The sequence below is a fragment of the Carcharodon carcharias genome, chromosome 1 (assembly GCF_017639515.1).
Source record: "Carcharodon carcharias isolate sCarCar2 chromosome 1, sCarCar2.pri, whole genome shotgun sequence".
Taxonomy (NCBI): domain Eukaryota; kingdom Metazoa; phylum Chordata; class Chondrichthyes; order Lamniformes; family Lamnidae; genus Carcharodon; species Carcharodon carcharias.
This window is the reverse complement of record NC_054467.1, coordinates 46,927,397-46,938,287: the sequence shown is the minus strand read 5'-3', so window position 1 is coordinate 46,938,287 and position 10,891 is coordinate 46,927,397. Positions and strand designations below refer to the sequence as shown.

General features: G+C 41.4%; 1 long non-coding RNA gene across 1 annotated transcript; it reads right to left on the bottom strand.

Annotated features, from left to right (window-relative positions):
• Positions 1-5,355: 5,355 nt before the first annotated feature.
• Positions 5,356-10,878, bottom strand: LOC121290214. The gene is made up of 3 exons (XR_005945808.1): positions 10,661-10,878; positions 10,408-10,544; positions 5,356-5,782 (listed from the first exon to the last, which is right to left on the bottom strand). It is a non-coding gene; the product is annotated as an uncharacterized LOC121290214 (long non-coding RNA).
• Between the last annotated feature and the right edge of the window lie 13 nt (positions 10,879-10,891).

Sequence of the window (10,891 nt, the reverse complement as noted above, 5' to 3'; positions counted from 1 at the left end):
TCACTAGTCCAGTGATAATACCACTATGCCACTGCCATAGCGGGTTATGTTGCTATGAGTACCGAGCCACAAACCTGCATGCAGGCAGTTCAAGTTTATTTGACATTGATCCTGGATTAAGTGCTGTTCACATCTTCCATAAATCAACGCGGCCCTTTTCACCAACCATACTGCCTTCCCCAAGTGCAGATGGGGAGAAGATGCCTAAAGATCCCTTGCTCTGTATTATTTGCCAGTCTGCTGTACCATGCTGTTCATCTAATCACAAGCTAGACAAAGCAACAATGGGGCTTGCTAAACTGCGCTATAAATATTATCTCTGGAATGCTTACACTCTGTTAGATGACGTCAATGACATCAACAGCTGCATGTCCATACTTGGCCGAGAACTTGTCAAATATGACAATGACCTAACTATTTTCAGTGAGTCCTTATTCCCTGACAACTCTCAGTTCAAGGAGGTGGGTGCTGGCAACATCTTTTACTGTATCAGCAAGCTAGAAACGATATGTGACCTTTCCAGAATAAGTTCCGCTGTCTGCCTGGATTTAGCAAAAAGGCCAAATGCCATTCCAAAAGGCATCAACAGGCTAATGGCTCTTCACATCCCCTTCAGTCTATATCATATGCCACCATTAGTACTTGTACGCTAACCATGATCAGCACTCCAATGACAGTGAAGATTTCAACATCAAAACAACATTAAGAAAAGACAAATAATCCTCAAATTTCAATGCTTGTATCGATTGTGGGAAAAGGTAATCTGACGTCATGGGATTAGCAGCAAAAACTCATAGTACTTTCCTTCTGGTCACCAGCATGCAACACCAGTTTGCCATCACCAACACTGTTTCAACAGGATACATCCATGCTCTGGCCACTGTCACCATAATTGTGTGCTAGTGCAACATGCAAAATGCTATGATTATATGTGTAATTAACAGTGCTCATTGCTGGTAATCAGATAGTGAGAATGATCATTCTTAAGTAAAACCAATATCCCCAATCACCTTTATCACACCGCTAAATATCCAATGCACTTGAGAATTACCACATTCATTCAGATTGAGCTCTCGACTAAGCTTGAGAAAGCCCTGGAATCAAATGATGCAACAAACTACTAATATTGAAAGCAACAACTTAAGTCAAACAACTTAAGTTATATGCAGCATCACCCTAGAAATAATTAATTTTGTTAAAAGTAAAAATCATGATTGGTTTGATAACAACAATGAGGAAATCAGACTGCTTTGGACCTCTTCATATACGGCTCATCTCTCCCCGATTAACAAGACGGCTTGGTGAAGGAAAAATGGTTGAAGATGAAGGCTGCAGTACCCCAATGAACTACTGACCAAAAGGACATTAAGCACTTCTTCAACAAGCTGCAGGCTGCACATGAACTTAAAAGCACTGGCACTGTCCCCATCCCTGAGTGAAGCTGGCACTAAATTGCTAATTCACTTGAGGGCAGGGGGGTGTGGGTAGAGAAGATGGTAACCTTGTGGTAATGTCACCCAGAGGCCCAGGCTAATGATCTGGGGACATGGTTCAAATCTCACCTCTGCAGCTGGTGGAATTTAAATTTAACTAATAAATCTCAGTAATAGTGACCATGACAACTATCATCAACTGCTTTAAAAATTCATCTGGTTCATAATTGTCCTTTAGCGAATAAAATCTGCTGTGTACCTGGTCTGGCCTATATGTGACTCCAGACCCATAGCAATGTGGTTGACTCTTAACTGCTCTCTGAAACGTTCAATTCAAGGGCAATTGTGAATGGGTAACAAATGCTGGCCTTGGCAGGGACACCCACATGCCATGAAAGAAGAAAGAAAAAAAGCAAAACCTTTGAAGCACTGGTACAGCTATTTCAATCGAGACCTCTGCTCTCCCTCTGCAACGTATGACACAACATTCTACAACTAGCTCTGTAAAACCAGTTTTCTACAGCCATCAAATCAAGTAACTTGACCATTTCTATTTGTGCTATGACATATTGTTGATATAAAGTGACAGGACAGGGTTCCCAACTGTTGTCCTTAAGAGCTGCAATATAACTGAAATTGAGGCCACAATTTAAGGAATTCAGTTGCATTGGTCTGGCAATTCATTCACCTGCTTGATTATAGAATTTCCAAAACCCTCCTTTTATGGGGACCGTAATCTGAATATCACAAGAAATGGATTGATAAAACACAGATATGCTTTAAGGCCACCTAAAGACTATTAACCCCAAAACCTGGGATGGCAAAATTACTAATCACAATGGTATCATGTCTGCCAGGTCAGTTTGAATAAATTTCTGCAGGGTTGCAAGTGCAGGCCGCCAAGTACCTGGCACACAAGGCTGTCTTTTATGTGGTGTTCATTATGATATATGCATACATGATTGGGATATCCTCCTTCAGTGCAATCCATTGACAGATTCATTTGACAGGGGACTTTATTAAACTAGGGGCAAATTTATGTGTTTATGTTTGTGCTCCTGGTACAGCTGGAAGCACATTTACCAAGAATTTTGGTAACTATGGGCAGAATTTTGCCCTCGGATGGCATGCAGAACCCACCAGCCTGACGGCGGATGGCCAGCTGAACCCTGCCACTGAAACGTGAAAGGCGTGTCATTTTACACATTGGCAAGCGGGTCCTGCCCCCCGCTAGGAAAATACTGCATAAAAATCCTAAGACATTAAAAGGACCAAAGTAAAAGTTAGTCCTTGTTTATAGCTTAAAGTATTGCACAACAGATTAATTTAAATTTTAAAATGTTTAAAGTATATATCAAAATATTTGAATCCTTAGAAATGTCTTCCCAAAAAATCTAAAAGGGTCAAAACAACAATTTTTTACATCTCATACTGAAAGCCACGGGTTGAAAAGTTATATTTTATTAATTTACTACATGGTAATGCTGACAGAATATAAATACTTCAAATATTTTTCAAAACGTTGAACAGACATGTAGATCAAAAGATACAAGACAGCCACTAAATATGAACACTGAATACATCATTGTTGACTAAGAATAAAATTAGATAAGCAGAATTAAGCAGCACATAGATGGAATTTGTGATCTACATCCTTAGTAGAACAAAATTTACAAAAACCTTCTTGCACAAGATGCAGTATCAATGAAATCTAGTCCAAATCACAATCACTATACACGAAGGAAATGAAAAGCTACAGAGATAACATCCACAATTACACAAAAACAATTTAATGGTATAAATGTAACAATATTCTGTACCAATTTTACTTTGAATAATGTGAAATAAAAATCTTATTTTTATGCATACTAGTAAACTGCTCAGTATGCTTGAAATATTTCATTTTAAGAGGCAATTAAAAAAAACACAATTTTGGGGTATTTAGTCTATCAAAATAACTTATGGTTTTTTTTTTACTAGAAAGCCCCGAGTATAACTGTAGTAAGAACTATCTTTTAGCAATCACTTACGTCTTAACATATACACAAATGATGGCCACTTTATTTAAAAAGTGATGAAAATTCTTCGAAGACAACGACAATCATTGTATATGAATACTTTAGTGTACTGTAAAACATATGGTTTAGGTCCCACAAGGAGAGTCTGACTCACACAATTTAAAGTGATAACATGTCATCCTTGGTCTGCTGAAAATTAGATGGCCATCATAAATCAGAAATGGTAATGAAACTGAAGTGGCATATCAGGATACATAATGGGATCACCCAGGCTTGGCCAAGTTGCAGATATAAGTTTTAAAGTGTCTGCAGTACCAATAAAAAAAAACTAGAATGGATATAGTTGGGAATATGAATTGGCCAGGAAACTGATGACTAGCCTATGGTCCATCCATGATAAGCTAAAGGAATGTGACCTTTGGGTTGGGATAAAATAAGTTGATGAATGATCTATGAATTATACCATAATAAATTGATGAGTTGATCTCAGGGTCAAGTTAAGATATGCAGATGACTTGGCACTGCAGTAAAACGTGAGGATAGATAAGCAAATTTCATGTTTTGGAATATACTGCGAGCATCGTTCATGCTAACAGTCAGGTCCTTCCGTGATTGTTTTACAAATTCTTATGGAATTACGGATGTACCGAATATGTCATTTTGTGTTTGTGTTGTAAACTAATTTGTAAAACTGGATGTAACGAACTAGACGTACAAGAACATTATGAGTTAATGATGAGGTATCTGAAAGACAGTATAAAGAATCAACAGAAGCTGCATAACTTTGAATCCCGTGTGCACGCTTGTATTGAATAAAACTGCTGCTTGTCTTTACCTACAGCTGACCCGATGTTGAGTGTCTTTTTGATACTCCACAACAAAACAAAATACATCAACTGATGTCTATGATCATCATTTAGCAACACCCTCCAGAGGTGTGCAGATGGATGTACATCTATCTAAGCAAGTACAAGATTGGGCTTAGCCAATGGTTAAGTTTCCATGGCCCACTGGAATTCACCAACCAGATTTTCACATCAAGAATGGTCACTTTGGTAGGGATGAACTTCCACTTTCAAAAGGTTATATATAAGCAAGATTCAAGTTTTTATCTAGGAAACTTGAAATCTTTGAGCAAGGCTAGTACAAATGTACAAGTCTTTAGCTTGTGAAAAATCATAGTATTATTAATTTTGGTGAGATCAAGTTTTCCACTTAAGTGGCTGTTATCATTAATGCAGCTCTCATTATCTGCTTACTTCCCAAAATTATGCACATATACCCACAGCTTTTCCTTTGGATAGCCAAAAGCTCACTCACAATGCTGTACAACACAGTCCAAGTTCACACCTTTCAAATTACTGTTTTAAATCAGCATATGTTAACTTTATAAATGCAAAATACTGCGGATGCTGGAAATCTGAAACAAAAACAAAAATAGCTGGAAAAATTCAGCAGGTCTGACAGCATCTGCGGAGAGGAATAGTTAACGTTTCGAGTCCGTATGACGCTTCATCAGAAGATTTTTTAATATTAAACAGCTTCTGCAGTATAAATCACTTCAAGCCAGTAGCCAATTTTCCAGTTCCACAGAAAACTGCCTTTTTGTCTGAAGCAGAATTTCAGCACATTGCAGGTGAACAGTGAATCAGATTTACCATCATAAAAAAGGAAAGGTATACTGCCAAATTCATGAAAATTAGCATTCCTCCTTTCGAACTACACAACTATCAATGTTTATACCAGTATGTTGTTCTAATACTTCAGAAGTTGAACTCAATGATTAAGTTAAGTCTGAAGAGTTATTCCGTTTTCAAACGTCATTTTTTGATCTGCTTATGTTTCCTCTATATTTTTAATTCTAAATGCAAAGGAACTTTGGGATGGGATTTAGCTAAATCCTTGAAGCCCCCTCTATTCATTGGCAGGACATATACTAGTTTCAGAAATATAAAAAAGTTTTTTTTGTGCCATTGCTCAAGATAACACCATCAACAGTCTCTACTTAACACATATGACTGTAGATGGATATATATGCATCTCCTCTTTGGCTTTCTATTCTTGTCATTATTTCCTTGACCTTAAAAGCAGATTCTTTATGCTTCCCATATTAAACATTATGTCTTTAAGTTCTTCCTCCATAAGACATGGAATAACTTCTCTTCTGCCTTGCAGTTAGTTGTTTGGTTTCAGGGATTCATACCCCTCTTGTAGTAGATCCCTCCATGCTTTCAAGAACTGAGCATTTTCTGAGCATTTTGCAGTTAGATCTTCCACTTGAGCTGAAAGAGCTGATGTGACTTCCCATACTTTTGTTAAATATATGGCAGTCTGAAATGAAAACAAAGCAGCAAATTTAAAAGGCAGGACTCACCCCACAGCACCATGTCAAGTTTCAACTTTACCATTTTATTAATTTTGCAAAAGGAATTTATAATAGTAATACTAGGAAGCCATATTATCACATTTGCAAACAATTTGTAAAATTTCATTGGTCTATAGTGTAGGATCTCTTGAAGACAGTAAAGTCTGATGGACCAATATGAAATAAAAATGCTGCACACCACTGGTACATATGCATTACTTTTTCTTTAACTCTTTCATGAAATGTGGGTATCACTGGCAACCCAACATTTGTTGCCCATCCCTAATTGTCCTTGAGATGGTGGTGGTGAGCTGCCTTCTTGAAACACTGCAGTCCATGTGGTGTTGGTACACTCACAGTGCTGTTAGTAAGGGAGTTCCAGGATCTTGACCTGCCAGTGGTCGAGGGAGTGAATGTTTAGGGTGGTGAATGTGGTGCTGATGGAACAGCCTGCTTTGCCCTAGATGGTATCAAGCTTCTTGAGTATTGTTGGTACTACGTTCATCCAGGCAAGTAGACAGTATTCCATCAAACTCTTGACTTGTGCCTTGTAGATGGTGGACAGACTTTGGGGAGTAAGGTGATGAATTACTCGAAACAGAATTCCCAGCTTCTGACTTGCTGTTGCAGCACGGCATTTATATAACTGGTGCTGTTCAATTTTTGTTCAATGTTGATAGTGGGGATTTCAGCAATGGTAATGCCACTGAATGTCAAGGGGAGAGGGTTAGATTCTCTCTTGTTGGAGATGGTAATTGACTGGCACTAGTGTGGCATGTCACTTGCCACTTATCAACTCAAGCCTGAATTTAACCAGGTCTTGCTGAATATGGACATGGACTGCTTCAGTATCTGAGTAGTTGTAAATGGTACCGAACATCGTGCAATCATCAACGAATATCCCCACTTCTGACCTTATGATGGAGGGGAGGTCATTGATGAAGCAGCTGAAGATGTTTGAGCCTAGGACACTACCCTGAGGAACTCCTGCATCAATGATCTGGGACTGAGATGATTGGCCTCCAACACCCACAGCTATCTTTCTTTGTGCTAAGTATAACTCCAACTGATGCAGAGGCTGATTCTCATTGACTTCAATTTTGTCAGGGCTCCTTGATGCCACACTTGGTCAAGTGCCGCCTTGATATCAAGGGCAGTCACTCTCACCTCCACCTCGAGTTCAGCTCTTTAGTGCATGTGTGGCCCAAGGCTGTAATGAAGTCTGATTGTAATGAAGTCTGAAGTGGCCTGGCGAAACACAGACTGAACATCAGTAAGCAGGTTATTGGTGCCCAGGTGCTGTTTGATAGCATTCTGGAAGACACCTTCCATCACATTGCTGACAATGAGGCGGTAACTGGCAGGATTGGATTTATCCTGCTTTCTGTGGACAAGCAATCTTCCACATTGTTGGGTAGTTGCCAGTGTTGTACCTGTACTGCAACAGCTTGGCTAGGGGTACAACTAATTCTGGAGCAAAAGTATGCAGTACTATTGCCGGAATGCTGTCAAGGTCCATAGCCTTTACAGCATCCAGTGCCTTCAGCTGCTTCTTGATATCACATGGAGTGAATCGAACTAGCTGAAGATTGGCATCTGTGTTACTGTGGACCTCAGGAAGAGACCAAACCTACAATGACAACCAGCTGTATTACTACAGCACAAAGTCATTAACTTCCACATGAATCCCACAGTAAACCCTGTTGCAAATCCAATGGCAACTGGAAATGCTATCCCAGTCTTTGTTATATTTCAATCTGAACAGCACAACACAAACATTCTGAAAACTACTGTCAACATCTTGGACAATGAAAACCAGCGAGCAACCAAGAAAAACAATGTTCCACATTTTCAATTGTACCTTGTAAATCAACATCATCAAAATGTGCTTTACTGCTCTCAGCTGCCTTTGACTTAAAATTTAGAAATGATGTCAATTTTTCTTCCAATCTGCTTCATAAACACCTTGCTTCCACCATTCATGCCATTTCCTGGGCACTGGGAGCCCCCATTCCCATTCATAGGACACAATCCCATAGATTTGGAGGAAAATGTAACTGGCTAAAGTAGCCTCTGGGGAGGTATTAAATTCCACCCTTCCACAACAGCTGTAGTAAAACTTCGTTATTTTTATACTCCAACTCCTTGCAATAAATGCCAAACTACAGCTGTACCAGGTGAGACCACATCTGGAGTACTATGTACATTTTTGGTTTCCAAATTTGAAAAAGATATAATTGCGTTTGCAGTTCAGCAAAGATTCACTTGACTCATTCCTAGGATTAGGGGCTTATTTTATGAAAAAGGTTGAATGAGGTGGACCTATATGGAAGCAAATGGGCGTGTTAGCGAGAGGCAGCTTGGTTTTGTAAAGGGGTGGTCGTGCCTCACTAACTTGATCGAGTTTTTCAAGGAAGTGACAAAGATGATCGACGATGGAAGGGCGGCGGATGTTATCTACATGGATTTCAGTAAAGGCTTTGACAAGGTCCCTCATGGCAGACTGGTACAGAAGGTAAAGTCGCATGGGATCAGAGGTGAGCTGGCAAGATGGTTACAGAATTGGCTTGGTCATAGAAGACAGAGGGTAGCAGTGGAAGGGTGCTTTTCTGAATGGAGAGTTGTGACTAGTGGTGTTCTGCAGGGATCAATGCTGGGACCTTTGCTGTTTGTAGAATACGTAAATGATTTGGAGGAAAATGTAACTGGGCTAATTAGTAAGTTTGCAGACGACACTAAAATTGGAGGAGTTGCAGATAGTGAAGAGGATTGTCAAAGGATACAACGGGATATGGATCGGTTGGAGACTTGGGCGGAGAAATGGCAGATGGAGTTTAATCCGGACAAATGCAAGGTAATGCATTTTGGAAGGTCTAATACAGGCAGGAATTATACAGTAAATGGCAGAACCCTTAAGAGCATCGATGGGCAGAGGGATCTGGATGTACAGGTCCACAGGTCACTGAAAGTGGCAATGCAGGTGGATAAGGTAGACAGGAAGGCATATGGCATGCTTGCTTTCATCGACAGGGGTATTGAGTATAAAAACTGGGAAGTCATGCTGCAGCTGTATAGAACCTTGGTTAGGCCACACTTGGAATATTTCGTGCAATTCTGGTCACCACATTACCAGAAGGATATGGAGGCATTGGAGAGGGTGCAGAGGTGGATTCTCTCTTGTTGGAGATGATCATTGCCTGACACTTATGTGGCGCAAATGTTACTTGCCACTTGTTAGCCTAAGCCTGGATATGTCCAGGTCATGTTGCATTTCGACACAGAATGCTTCACTATCTGAGGAGTTGCGAACGGTACTGAACATTGTGCAAACATCAGCGAACATCCCCACTTCTGGCCTTATGATGGAAAGATGGTCATTGATGAAGCAGCTGAAGATGGTTGGGCTGAGGACATTACCCTGAGGAATTCCTGCTTTGATGTCCTAGAGCTGAGATGACTGACCTCCAACAACCACAATCATCTTCCTTTGTGCTAGGTATGACACCAACCAGCGGAGAGTTTTCCCCCGATTCCCATTGACTCCAGTTTTGCTAGGGTTCCTTGATGCCACATTCGGTCAAATGCAGCCTTGGTGACAAAGGGCAGTCACTCTCATCACACCTCGGGAGTTCAGCTCTTTTGTCTATGTTTGAACCAAGGCTGTAATGAGGTCAGGAGTTGAGTGACCCTGGCGGAACCCAAACTGGGCATCAGTGAGCAGGTTATTGCTAAGCAATAGCTTGATAGCACTGTTGATGACCACTTCCATCACTTTACTGATGATCGAGAGTAGACCGATGGGGCGGTAATTGGCCAGGTTGGGTTTGTCCTGCTTTTTGTATACAGGACGTACCAGGGCAATTTTCAACATTGCCAGGTAGATGCGAGTGTTGTAGCTGCACTGGAGGAATTTGGCTAGGGGCGCAGCAAGTTCTGGAGCACAAGTCTTCAGTACTATTGCCAGAATATTGTCAGGCCCCATAGCCTTTGCAGTATACTCTGCCTTCAGTCATTTCTTGATATCACATGGAATGAATCGAATTGGCTGAATACAGGCATCTGTGATGGTGAGGACCTCTGGAGGAAGCTGAGATGGATCATCCACTTCTGGCTGAAGATTGTAGCAGATGATTCAGCCTTATCTTTTGCACTGATGTGCTGGGCTGCTCCATCATTGAGGATGGGGATATTTGTGGAGCCTTCTCCTCCACTGAGTTTTTAATTGTCCACCACCAATCACGGCTAAATGTGGCAGGACTGCAGGGCTTAGATTTGATCCGTTGGTTGTGGAATCGCTTGGCTCTGTCTATCAGTTGCTGCTTATGCTGTTTGGCATGCAAGTAGTCATGTGTTGTAGGGTTCAGCAGGTTGACACCGGGCTGGGGTTAAGAGTCTCACGCTGAGCCCGATGGGGGCAGGAGTCCCACGAAAGACACGGATGGGGACGGGGGGGGGGATTCCAAGGGACCCGGGCACGGCTGGAAGCCAGAGGTCCCCCGCCGGACACGGCCGGGGGCAAAAGAGTCCCGCGCCAGGTGGGTTGACGGTCATGGGTCCCGCAGCGATGGTCTGCTACCCCTCACTCACTGACCTGGTCGATCTGCAGCTCGAGTTCCTGCAGCTGCCGTTCGCTCGCGCTCCGCTCCATCTTCACTGTGAGCTCAACCGTCAAACCCCGCGCCGAAACCAACGGTCAAAACCGCGTACTCTGTCTGTCCAAACCTGTGCCTGTAAAAAGTACATCAATTCATTTATTAATTTACACCCTGTCGAATCACAATTGTCTAATTTTTCATGTTCGTTAAAAATGTGCAATTCAGATCAGATTAATCACTAGCACCCACTCAATAATTCTCGTAATTCCTGGCGCTTGGTTCAAGTGCTGTCGCTTACGAACAGGATCTAATATTTTCAGAAAATTGATCCCATGCGGCATTTGCAAACTATTTGTTTTAACACGGTGAAGGTGAACAAAGAATAATTCATAGCGATGGGTTAGGACTGGCCGTAAAAGGCACCGTTCCGTATACTGCATTCTGGGATGTGTAGTTTACACCCACAGCTTCCTCATAACA